General features: G+C 48.6%; 1 long non-coding RNA gene across 1 annotated transcript in view; it reads left to right on the plus strand.

The window, feature by feature from the left end:
• The window catches only part of LOC144159024 (uncharacterized), a 78,764-nt gene that overhangs the window by 7,117 nt on the left and 58,811 nt on the right, over positions 1-12,836 (plus strand). Inside the window, exon 3 of the long non-coding RNA XR_013320228.1 lies at positions 1,105-1,245. This is a non-coding gene — a long non-coding RNA (uncharacterized LOC144159024). The remainder of the gene's footprint in view (positions 1-1,104; positions 1,246-12,836) is intronic.

Genomic DNA, 12,836 nt, shown 5'->3' on the forward strand with positions numbered 1-12,836 from the left:
ACTCACTTCTTTGCAGCTTTGCAGGGTTCGCACAGGTCCTTGAAAACCTTGAAAACCCTTGAATTTGGAAGTTTCAATAGGCCTGGAAAGTCCTGGAATTTTTAAATGGTCCTTGGAAACCCTTGATTTTTCTGGAGAGAATTAATGGCCCTGTCTTTTCACAGGAACTTGAAGTGTTTGTCATGGATTTTAGGTGTTAACAAATGTGAAGAAACATTGTAACAATCAAGTTTTAGTGTATTGCATGAAATAACAAGTTTGGTGGATTTTCATTATTGCAAGGCAACATTGGGAGCAGGCACTTGTCAATCCAATCCATATCACGACACAATCCAGTGAAAGCCAGCTTCTGTTCTCTATCTTGCATCTTCCATCTAGTCTGTGGACGCTTGCTCATTGCATGTTTGCTGTGCCTCATACGCTCAATTTACGTTTGCTTTTATGTGCAAATGGTGGACGTGTACTTAGTTCATCCTGCCTTGAAGCAACACTTGCTCTATTTAATGTCAGCTGATACTCTTGCTGACAAAGCAGGAGATACAGGCAACATTAACTAAGTTTAGAAATCAAACAGCCTCAGCAAAACGAAAAGAAAAAAAGAAAAACCTCTAAATACCAGCCGTGAAATAAAAAAAAATAAAGCTGGGGAGCATATACGAACCCGTTAGCACCTATCTAAATGTGCACTATTGTGCTTAGGTATTGTGCAATAAAAAACTTTCGCATTGTGTTGGAAAAGTTATAATCCCAGATAAAACATTAGATGGGGACCCTGAAAATGTGTTTTCTGGTCCTTGAAAGTCCTTGAAAAACCTTGAATTTTTGCTTTTGAAGCCTGTATGAACCCTGCTTTGAAAACAACCCAGCTTCACAGACTGTGTTCCACTCTGTTTCTCCTCACAAGGGTCACGCGAAAAAAAAAAAAAAAAAAAAAAAAGACGCACACAGGGCATAAACAGGATGAGGCGGATGATAGCACCTTGTCTTGTTTACATCTTGTCAGTGTCTTCTTTTTTTTTTTCCCTGCTGTCCTAAGAATGCTTACCAGCACACCCAAGCTTATACCTTAGAAGGAGGGTGATTCTTATTTGTGCGCTTCGACAGGTGGGCTTGGGCATCGAGAGGCAAACAACCCATTCGTCTCTTCTGCTGGAAACCTGAGGGGATGACCGACTGTGGAGCCGTTGTCGCATTGTTGGACCAATGGTCGCGCTGCTCGGACGGACAAGCCTGGGAGGACGGGAGGTACGTGCAGCTACAAGAGCATGCCACAAGCGTTCGCAGAGCCAAATGTTCCAAATCGTGCACAATTTTCTCTTTTTTCTCGTTCAGTCGGGACGTCTTATTACCACAAACAAGCGTGGGAAAGTATAACGAGGCGGTAATGAAGAACGAGGCCCAAGGCACTGGGTGGTAGCGTAGCAGGTAAGGGAAAGGGCTTAAGATGTTGACGTTTATCTGTGGGTCACGTGGTACGCCTTCGTGGCTTCTTTTTCTTCCGTCTTGAATACCATCTGTAGCTTGCTCGTAAGGGATTGCAACACTGTGTGCTCATGCAGTGCATAGATAGGCACAGGAGGCCTTGTCTAGCAAGCCTGCAACGTGGCACGGTGCCAACGGCATCTAACCCTTCTGTCACAGAGGTCAAAGCGCGTGATGAATTGACGTGAGGAAAGTCGTCATTGCCGTGGCATCGTGCACTTCCCACCGGCTTCTCGTCAACGCAAAACGCTGGCTTTCGCGAGATCGGGCAGGTTCGAATGCTCCCGCTCTCTCCATTGTCAGCTTTGGCAGCTGGAACTGCTTTCGGGCGTTGCTGAAGCAGTTTAAAATAATGCTTGTGCCTCTTTCCTGCTGGGATGCCTTGAGCATCTCAACTGCTTGAAAGATGTCCATCTTGGTTTTGGTCTGTTTTTTTTATATATACAAATGTTCATGAGCGGCCTTCTGATTAGTCTACCTCGGTGGTTATACCTCACTGTTGGTGAATGTAGAGACGAGAGACGGGCGGCTGTCGGAACACGCAGGTTTAATAGCGGAGTAAAAAAAATGATACAGATCGCGCGCTCGCGCTGCATGAGCAGGCCTTTCTTCTTCGTCTTCTTCTTGATCCCTGATGAGAATATTTTACAGGTTCCCGCCCGTGCCAAATGATCTGGGAATCGGCGCGTCTATTTAAAACGATCTTCGAGCGGGTATGTGTGCTTTGTAGACCGACGTAGTAGCGCGTTGCTGCTATTGCGGAGTTGGCGCGCCCTAATTACTCCGTCACGTTCGGGATGCACCTTCTCAATCCGACACATCTCCCAGAATGTTCTTGGTCCACGACCTTCCAGGAGAACTACGTCCCCTACTGACAGGACTCTGTTTCTTGCTGTCTTGGTATGAGCAGTGGCTGCAATTTCCCTCAAGTACTCCCGGTGCCATCTGATCCACCAAGACTGAATGGTGCGACACTGCCTTTTCCAAGTCGTTTGGATGTCCGGGCGGGATTTGCGTCAACTTTCCTCCCTCATGAAGTTTCATTCTTCCTCCAATCACGTCAGGAAGAATGTGACTATCGTCCGCAGTTCTTCCAAGGGGAGTGGAGGTGACGACCTTGCCTCCGGGCGAGGAGCTATCGCCCCAATGTGCCCCCCGCCGGTGGCTGCGGGTTTCCGCTACTACCCTTTCCACACTCCTCATTCTTAAGACTGTCACCACCCCGGTTTCAAGATGGTGTTCGAATACAAGATGGCTAGCATTCTAACCACCTTAGGCTAAGTGCTTTTGCCTACCTTTCATTTCGCCTCCAGCTCCTCCAAAAGCTTCTGGAGGTGGGCTGCGTGCTCGTCCGAGTCGCCAGGCTCCCCACACCCCAGGTCCAGCATGTCGGCGTCCCCGTCGCTGGAGCCGTTTGCCTCCTCGTTGCTGGGCAGGGGCCGGATGCAGGACGGCTGCCTCGCAAGACGGCGACCCTTCCCACAGCCTAAGCGCTTCGGGGTCGGGCCTTTGGGGAAGCGGGCCAGGTAGTCGCGCGGAGTGTGTCCCCGGAAGACCCCGGGGACGAGTTCCAGGGGCAGGCTTGGCTCAATGCGCAGCTGCGCCTTCCATGGAGCCGAGCCACAGTAGCTACATGGGGGGGCTATTCTCTTGGACCACCCACGTGGCCACGTTGCGCTTCTTTCGGGGCTCCCCACTGCCCCCCGGAGCAGACTGTTGTCGAGGGTGCGGTGCCGGGCCGCGGGAGTTGCTGTCCCGCAGCGGATCGGCCGATGGTTGCCGCGTGGAGGGTGCTCGGGCACCGTGGCTCTCCCAGTTCCGCCGCGGCGCGTACAGCGGCGCCCATGGTCGCGCTGCTTCGGCCGCACGTGGCACCACGCCGTCCCATGTGGCCGTTGGGGCGCCTCCGCCGCTGCAGGGCCTCTCCGGCCTCTGGAACCACGGCCGGTATCGCGTGTCCCGGTGGTGTTGGTTGACGTTGGGCTGGGGCCTCCTTTCCACAATGTACACCCCTTGTGACGGCACAGGTGAAAATGATAACGTACACCTTGATCTGCCTGTCGTTTTCTCGTGCGTGAAGTGTTCCTGCAAAGTCGGCACCGCTGATTTCAAATGGCAAAGCTTCATTTACTCGGTCTGCTGGTAACGGGGGCGTAGCTTGCGTCAGAGGTCTTACGTTGTGCCTCTTGCAAACAGTGCATTTGTTCACAACCTTCTTCACCACCTGACGTCCTTGTAGTACCCAAAATCTTGTGCGTAGTTGCGACGTGTCATGAACACCTCCATGGGGCATTAGGTGATGAATATGTCTGACCAAAAGCTCCGTAAAATGACCTCCTTTAGGCAACACAATAAGACGCCGGTTGGGTAGCTTGCTGTACTGCAGTCGTCCTGTGTACCGAAGCACCCCTTCATCATCTAAGTATGCTTCCATTCCGGGCAGTGAAAACATGTTTCCCTTGTTCTTTGTCTTGCTTGGACTTAAATCAGCAATAGTTTCTTGTGCTTGCTTTGTCCAGTAGGTTCAAACTGCTGCCAAGCAAACGCATTCCCGTCAAACTTCATCAAGTCCAGCTTAAATAGCTTGACTAGCTCCGTCGCGTCTGTCGGGTGGATCCGCTCTGTGTTATTTGCAGTTGTTGGTATGGCTGGCCCATTGGCCTGCGTTAGCTCGGCTATGCTGGTCTCCAGTTGCGACAGAATAGCGAATATCTTCATATCGTACTCAATATTTCTGCTATCTGCTGAGTCATCTGTGGTGGAAAGCTTAATTTGTTCATTTGTTGTCTTTAGATTGACGGCTATTCCTTTGATTTGCGCTTAAAGTACGTTCAAGGTTCGCTTGTCCGCTCCATTAGCAATTCTTTCTTCCGCCAGGTTGGTTAGCTGCGTAATCTGGGTTCTAAGCGCTTTCCTCTTCTTGATTATCGTTTCCTTACTCATGCTGACAGCGTTGTTCGCTGACGCTTTGAACGTTGGTCCCCGTGTGTCTTCTTTCGTTCCGGCAGGCCCCGTCGCCGTCCCTTTTCCGTCCAGGTTGCTCAGGTGCTCCTCGCCGTAGTCGTCTCTGCTGCTCCGAGGCAGGTAGGGTGCTTTTCGACACGGCTCGAAGGTGATCCTGGTCACGGCACCATCGTTTTGTAGAGACGAGAGACAGAGCGGCTGTCGGAACACGCAGGTTTAATGGCGGAGTGGCGTTTCAGTGGACGTATAGCATGCAGGCGGGCGGTGGTGGGATGCAGAGCTGGACTGATTAGAAGACGACCCTGAGGTTGGCTAGGCCTTGTTCTTGGCAGGCTTCGGAGGACGGGCTCCAGTTGCTGGCGCAGAAGCCCCGCTGGCACCGGACGCAGAGGGCGGCGCCAAAGTCTTTGGAAGCCGTAGTCTGCCCCTTTCCTGCGGCTGCGTGATCAGTCTTGTTCTCAGGAAGAGTGTCCATCCTTTTCAGCGCGGGGCGTCCTTTCCCAGGTTCTGAGTGCACTATCGCATTCGACCGACGACGCTCCACCAGCAGTTCTTGATTCTGGAGCCGCTTCTCGAAGCGGTCCTTCTGTGATTGCGTGCAAGGGGGCGAGTAGTCGCTGCCGCCCACCTTTGGGTCCGACGCTTGCATTGGCGGCTGCGCAGCTTCTTGAGCAGTCTTTGGCTTCTTCGCTGGGTGAGCAGACATGTTCGTGACGTTGCACTCGCTCAAGCTGACCGGGTATCGAAACCAGACGCCGCCCGTGGACCGCTAAGAGACGAACACGATGGGCAGCTTACTGCACGTGCAAATGCGAATCAAAGGAGTGGCCGCCAATCTAAAGACAACAAATGAACAAATGGAGCTGTTCATCGCAGTGAACAAAGGGGGTTTGAGTGAGCGATGTGCAGTTCGCAAGTAAATACAATGTCACACAGGTGGACACCTTCAGTGGGGCATGCAGGACAGTTGTTTACGAGTGGACATTCCGCAGACTTGTTTAGAGGTGCCTTCGTTAACTTCCTTCAGTCAGTCACTAAATATGCCCCATGTCATCCATGCTGTCGCGCTCACCAGGTATTTCGCTTGCATTCTGTTTCTGTGTCCCATTAAAGCCTTTGAGTCGGGCACTCGGGCTAATAATCAGTGAACTTGTTCCTTCCATCCTAATTTAGGCATAACAAAAGGCAAATGGCATGTATTTGGCCTGAAACCGTTGCGCACTTCTCTTTGTAGCGTGAAGGCGCTTGGTGCAGCTTAGTAAGCAAAAATGGCTGTCTCACTACCATTGTATGTGTAGGATACGTCATAACAATCAGCAATTCCTAGTCGCTTGCGGTTAGTTCAAGATGTGGCACCGTCGTTGTCTGCAGAGGAAGGCTTACCACTGATCACTCTGGTGGCGATTTCACGCCTGCTTTTGAAGCTTTAAAGGCCCTCGTTCGCTTTAAATTGTCCTCTTCAATTCTAAGATTCGAGCATGAATTCCTTGCATTTTGCTAGAAAATGGTGCTGCTGATGGCAACATTTTGCGCTCATGTTTGTGGACCACGTGGACAACGCTCTGTCGGGCGACTGCGTCCCTCGCAGAGCGTTGTCAGAAAGCTGAGCCCCTGCCCAGTGGTCTGAGGGAGCCTTGAAGAGTGGTCCCTTCTACCGGAACACTCAGTGTGACGGGGTTTCAGCCTGCACTGTGTGTCAACCAGGGAGTGCAAATTTTTTGTTACGCAGAGGCTTTTGTTACGTGCGGCTTCGATGTGAAAGCCTGGAAAAAAAAAATCACAAGTGAAACAGTGAGGATGTCGCTCAACCCGCCGCGGTGGCTCAGTGGCTAAGGCGTTGCGCTGCTGAGCACGAGGTCGCGGGTTCGATTCCCGGCCGCGGCGGCCGCTTTTCTGATGGAGGCGAAAAGCAAAAACGCCCGTGTGTACGAGATTTCGGCGCACGTTAAAGATCCCCAGGTGGTCAAAATTAATCCGGAGCCCTCCACTACGGCGCGCCTCATCGCCTGCGTTGCGTCGGCGCGTTAAACCCTACAATCAATCATCAATCGAGGATGTCGCTCAGGTGGCACGTGTGCCAAGCATAATGATTCCTCGTCGCACTCTCTCATTAACGGGCAACTGCAGGAGATGCGAGCTCTTGTAGTTTTCACATCTAGTTTTTCTCGTATCTACGACACCGTCAGACTGTGTGCGCTGTTGCAGTCACACACAAATATCAACCATAACAAAATATAGACACCGGGATACTTGCTAGTGTTTGCGACCACAATCTCTGCAGGTAATTTTTTTTACCGTGGCAGTTGGGATATGGACGAAAGGAGACACTTGCTCCCCGTTTACCAAAAAAGGCTTCGGTTGCCTTGCTCGTTTGATGAACTTTAACGGGGTCTATTGCTTCTCGGCAACTACTAATCAGTAGTAGTAATTGAACAGAAATTACATTTGTGCGGACATGTACGCACAAAAACCATAAGAGAGAGAAAAAAAAAGTTCCTATTGGCTCCTGGCAAGAGTGCAGTTCCTCATGAAGCCGGGTTAGCGTGCCGAAGCCTTCCCGTCCCACTAAAGGCTAAGGGTCAAGCAGGTAAATTTTATGTACTAGCTGAACCGAAAGGTTCCAGGTGCCACCGATGCACACACACATGCGCGTCTTCAGCAGCCAATGCGAACACAAATATAAGGAACAAATGAGCAGTTTATGCTTCTTGTGTACGAGGCAATGGTAACTCATTACATAGTTTCATAAGACAACAGTGAAATCGGTTGCAGTATTCCTGCACACCAAGCTTATCTCTCAAATCCCATCTGCGGTGGAGCTACTCAAATGTGTAATATGTGGATGAACTACTGCAGATACAAAGATCCAATCGACGGAGACGTTGTTAACACACAGGCGCCAGGGGCCACTATCAGACCCGCACTGTCAGAAACATTAATGTTTGTGAAAATCGGAGGGTCGTATGTGCTTTAAAGGAGCCATGAAGACAAAATACAAGTGGGGCTTACTAGAAAGACTGCTTAGTCCCGATAACAATGATACCAATATCATCGCAATCTTCGAACAGATGACGGAGATATTAAAGAAAACGTGTGAAGCAGTCGCGACCCCCTAGCCGATTTCCCGCAACTTTTCTATGACGTCACGGAACCTTGTTTGTGCGATTGGCGGCCGCCTAACTGACCTGTTGCGACGACAGATGACTGGACGTCTGTAATGGGGCCTCTAGTTCCATTTGACCACATCACTTGAATACTAACGTGCAGTTAACGCAATGAAAATTATGTTTTATTGTTGGCCCATATGACGTCATTCTTGCTCATAACACGTCACTGTGGCGCAAAAATTTGAAAGTTTTTGAATACGTCTTGCTTTTTTTTTTCGTTAAAAAAGCATCTTCTGTGGCTGTAATGGAGCTGAGTGATCGATACTGAATCCTAGTTCTTTCAAATTAAACGAGGTTGTATTTTCTCTTCATGGCTCCTTTAAACATTCCCGAATGCACCAAGAGTAAGACAAGAATGATTGTAGCTGCACAAGCCAAGGTTGTGCAGAAAGCGCTGTGGCGTAGAAACAGAAAAATATATGCCCGTGGCCGAGCGGAAGGGCCAGGACTACAAGAGATGACAAGTACAGAGAAGTTGTCCAATGCAAACACATCACGCTCTCAACCCTGCAAGCCAAGGTTGCGACACACACCGCAGTGAAGAAGTCGTAGTTGTTAGAGCGATCTTGCCAGAGCTCCAGGATGGCCCGAATGGCTATCTGCCACCCAACAATGGTTTGCGGCTGTCGCTTGGCATCAAGCTTCCATGACTGGATCCATGGAATGTGGTCCTCGAGAAACTCAACTAGTTCGACATCACCTTTCCGAAGTGCGTAGCGACACTTCTGCGGCGTTTTTTTTTAGGGCCGTTGCTGTTGAGAGCTTCAAAGAGCTTATCCATCCTATCACAGAAAGATGCGGTTGCCATTGCATCTGCAGGAATCCCATTTGCATAGATAAGTGCCATGTGTGCTATACTCAGTTACAACTTAAGAATGGCAACACCTCATGTAGTGTATCACTTTGCTGAAGTGCCAGACCCGTGACGTCAGTGCACGCGCCCTTTGAAAGAGGATCGTGGTAAATGCGTGACATCATCTGCTTTTCTCACCGAGTTTGTTTGTCGTCGTTGCAGTAATTTATAGGCAGATTAAGTTCGAAATCTGCCCAAAATGTTATGGAAACAACTCGTGTCTGGTGTGGTTGTTGTGTGCGTGCGCTGGCGGTGATTGCTATCGGTTGTTTATCTTGCGTCTATCATTTTAGAACTGAACGATTGTCCACACCTCACCCAACCAGTTCGTGGACGGCGCGAGATTTCGTAATTATGACAAACGAGTGAACAAATAAGTTTTAATAGAGCGTGTAAAACAGCGAGTGCATCATTAATTCGTATGTGAACATCTTCGACAGAACTCTGTCTGGTTGGGCTAAACTTGAAGAGGCAAATACACCAACCGAGGGCGTTCATTCAAAGCGGTCCCAATGTTTCGGAGCCAACTCGGCTCCTTCGTCAGGGGTGACTGTGTACGACAAGAAGCAGTGGTTATATAGGTGTTCTCTTCTTTTTCTTTTTTCTTACTGGAATCTTGCCCTTGCGTGTCGGAGGCTGTGGGCGTAGATGGTGGGAAGAGCTCGGAGGGATCTATTCAGGCCTTGCCGGTTCCCTTGTATGTGCCAGGACTCAAGGAGTAATCTTTATGAGAGTAATGGGTTTCGGTGCCAATCACCTGCGCGCCGTCAAAGTTAATCCTGTGGTCAGCTTTTTCGCAGTGCTTAGCCAATGCACTGCGCTGAGTGTCGGACTTGCGAACGTCGTTTTTGTGTTGGCGGAGGCGTTCTGGGAAGTTCATGGTCTCCGCAACATAACTAGCGGGGCATTGTGCGCAAGCAATTTTGTAGACGACCCCTTGGGATTTTTCTTTTGGCGGCCGCTCTTTAGGTCGAGGTATGAGCCGTCCAAGAGTTGACATTGGCTTGTGGGAGATGACAATGCCTTCCTTGCGAAGAATGCGGGATAATGTTTCACTCGTTTCTTTAACATAGGGGAGGGGAATACGGTGGGTCGGCGTGCGGAGGGGGTGGGGGGGGGCAGACGGCGGAGGCAGGAGAGCGGTTGTTCTGCTTAGTTCTGCTCAAGTCTCAACGCAATGCAATTCTGATCGAGTGTACGCGGGCGTTTTTAAATGGATGGTAAATTTTCCTTTCCTGAAAAATGCTCTTTTGCAGCTGCCATGGCAGTTGCAATTTTGAGAAAGCCAATATAGGTTATAACAGGCTATTTCACTTCTTGCAGATTGTTATATGCCCTAACACATGGCATGTTGGAGTGTCATTTTACAATACTGGGGAAAATGCCTGTACAGGGAAACCCACAGCTGTCGTTGTCTTCCTCCCCGAGGCTGATGATGATTGGCTCCACATGGTCGCTGAAGCCACGTGCCTCTCGGCACTTGTCCTCAATGCCAATGACGTGCTCAACAGCCTTGGCGCAGTTGTTTGGAGAAACATTCTCAGCTGCTGTGATGAGGAGCTTCCGCACACTGTCAATCTTGGAAGTCAGTGTTCAGCCTAGCAACTCCACCTTTCATCTGTGCCCAGATCAGCTCGATGGTATGGTGGCAACCTCAGAACGACGCACCCAGCCTTTTCTGCCGCGACATCAACTCTGAACTTCACAAACTGGTCTTTCACCGGCGCCACCAGTTTAAGAAGCTGTTTCTTTGTCATCATTGCATCGCACGAGATACCTTTTGATGTCAGCCAGGCTAGTATGTCAGGCTTGCGTGAGGACATGGTCGGGACAGTCTCCAGGCGCCTGGAGTGGTAGGACGCCTTGTCCATGACGACAACACTACCCTGGGGCAGCTTAGTGAGAACAGAGTCAAACCAAGCCTCGAAATGCTCGCCGTCCATTTCCTCGTGATAGTCTCCCGACTTCGTTCCTTTGAAGACGGACAGGCAGCCGTCAACAGAGCCGTCCCCGTTGCCGATGTGGGCGACTATCAGCCGCGCTCCTCTTCCGGATGGCTGTTTCAGCCCAGTTGTCAAACCACGCTGGAAAGCATCCTGAGGTGTTTTCACTGTCTCGTTCCTCCTAGCCTTCGTCACGGTGTGGCCAGCGTTTACCCAAGTTTCGTCTGTGTAGAACACCTTGCGGTGCTGCTGCCTGTACTCGGTGATCTGATGAAGGTACCTCTGCCGCCAAATCAGCACGTCCTGATGCTCAATCATCATCGAGTTTCGTTCGCGTTTCTCGAAGATGAAGCCGATGTCGCTCAGGGCGGCAGATGGTCTATGTTCGAAGGCGGGGGGGGGGGTGGCTGAGGTAGCTATGTGCACCTTTGAGTCCTTTTAAAATGTTTTTAATCTTCACAATGCCTTGAATAACATCGTTTAACCGTCGCATAACTATTCTACCCTGCGTGCATTTGGCGCATTATAACCAAAAGGTTGCTGTGCCAAAAAACCACAACTTTTCTTTCTTTCATTCTTTCAAAGGCTGGGGAGATGCTCACTCCTCCGAAATTCTTTCGCAATCTTCTGTGCAGTAGGAGGCTCGTTGCGCTGGAAGAGATCGTGCACAATGTTTCTCAGTGCACACAAAGTGAAGCCGTCATACATCGCAGTGCGGCGTCTGTGGTTCTCGCTTCCGGGCCTTTTCCGCGAAGGTGTTGTCAGCTTCCCACCCGTCGCCTTTGCTTTGGATTTGATGTCCAGAATCTTCCAAAAACTGACACTGGTGTACTCGCTTGTCGTGCGCCAAGTTTCTGTTGCGCCAATGTGCGGGTGCTCCTCTCGCAGCTTCATGTAGACGTTCAAAACTGTATGCTGAACTGGCGACAAAGAACAACGCCGCTGCAGTTCTTCCTGTACAGATGCTTTGGCGTTGATGGGCTCTTTGGGTGAGGAACTCGCCCCAGACCGCTAACGCGATGAAGAATCTGGAGTCAAAGAAACAGTAACAAATGCGGCTGCAGGTGGCACTGTGTAGTCATGCTCTGGCAAAAAAATTGACCTCGTACGAGACGTCCATGTTGGAAAATGAGATGGGGGAAAATGTGGGGACAAAAATACAATGCGCGAAGCAAAAAGGCCACTATACGATAATACTTCGTAATTTCAAAGCTAGTGAATAATGCATACGTGTGTAAAATACAACACGTAAGCCATATAAAGTAAACTGAACTTTGTTTTTCTTAACAAGGTTCAGTTTTGTCATTTTTGCACCGGGTTTTGACTGGGAGTGGCAATTTTTTTATGAAATTTTTACGTTTTGATACACGTTGGTGGTGGTAATGTATCTCACATTAAAATTTTAAAATCCCAAGAACATTACGTTTACTTGTTTTGGGGGGTTCTTTTATTTTGTGCTTCCAAAAATATTCGCAGTAACGCACTCTTTGTGCCGAGCGGAGGAACAGCCGGTTGCGGTGATGAGGCACAAGGGCAGCTTCCGGTGCCGTTCTTAAGTTGTAAACTTATGCGATAAGTACTTGAGTTGCTCTGCTTGCCTTCGTGTTAGAGGTTTTTTTTTTATGTGCCACTTTGCGGGTTTTGGAACTAGTTGCAAGTTATGAGTTGATTTGTAAAGCTCCTCAAGTGCTCCCAGTCAGCTACACTGCCTCCGATGTGCAATTTTGGAGCTTAAACATTGTTACGCATTGTTTTAACTCTTTGCGTACCGGGCGAAAAGTGCCGTTTTTTTGTGGGTTCCGGTAATTTTTTTTAATGAAAAAACTTGGGTGAAAAAATATATAAAGCACACGAAAATGAACTCAAATAGATTGTCTTTTTTTTATGTAAATTTTTAAAATTGTAAAGAGAGAAAATGCAAAATAGAAATTGTCAAATTAGACATTTTGGGTAATTTTAGCACAAAATTGCAAAAATGCTCTTTATAACTTCAAAGAAAAATTTTAGAAAAAATTCTGAAATATACAAATGTTTTCTGCGTTTCTTAACAATGTTGTCTAAAAAAAATTAAAGCCCTAACTTGAGCGGTTTCTGAGCTACAAAAATTTGTTTACAAGGCTTCAAAACCATGGAGGAAAAAGCTTTTTTCGATTGTTTTAGGTAAAGATTTTCATTGCAAAAACTCTTGGGCGCAGAAATACAGAATGCACATTAAAATAAAGCTAAAAAGACGTGCGTTCTAACAATATAAATTTTTATACAAAGCAGAAGGTTGCAAAACAAAATTTAATTGGTGAAGACCAACGTTTTGGCAAAGTTTGAAGGAAATTGTGAATGATATATTTATATATCCAAAAAACAACTTTGAAGGGATTAAAATCCAGAAAAATATATACACTAATTAGCAAAATGCTTACTACTCATAAA

This window comes from Haemaphysalis longicornis, unplaced genomic scaffold, assembly GCF_048455015.1.
Source record: "Haemaphysalis longicornis isolate Haplotype H1 unplaced genomic scaffold, Haemaphysalis longicornis Haplotype H1 scaffold_10, whole genome shotgun sequence".
NCBI classification, from domain to species: Eukaryota; Metazoa; Arthropoda; class Arachnida; order Ixodida; family Ixodidae; genus Haemaphysalis; species Haemaphysalis longicornis.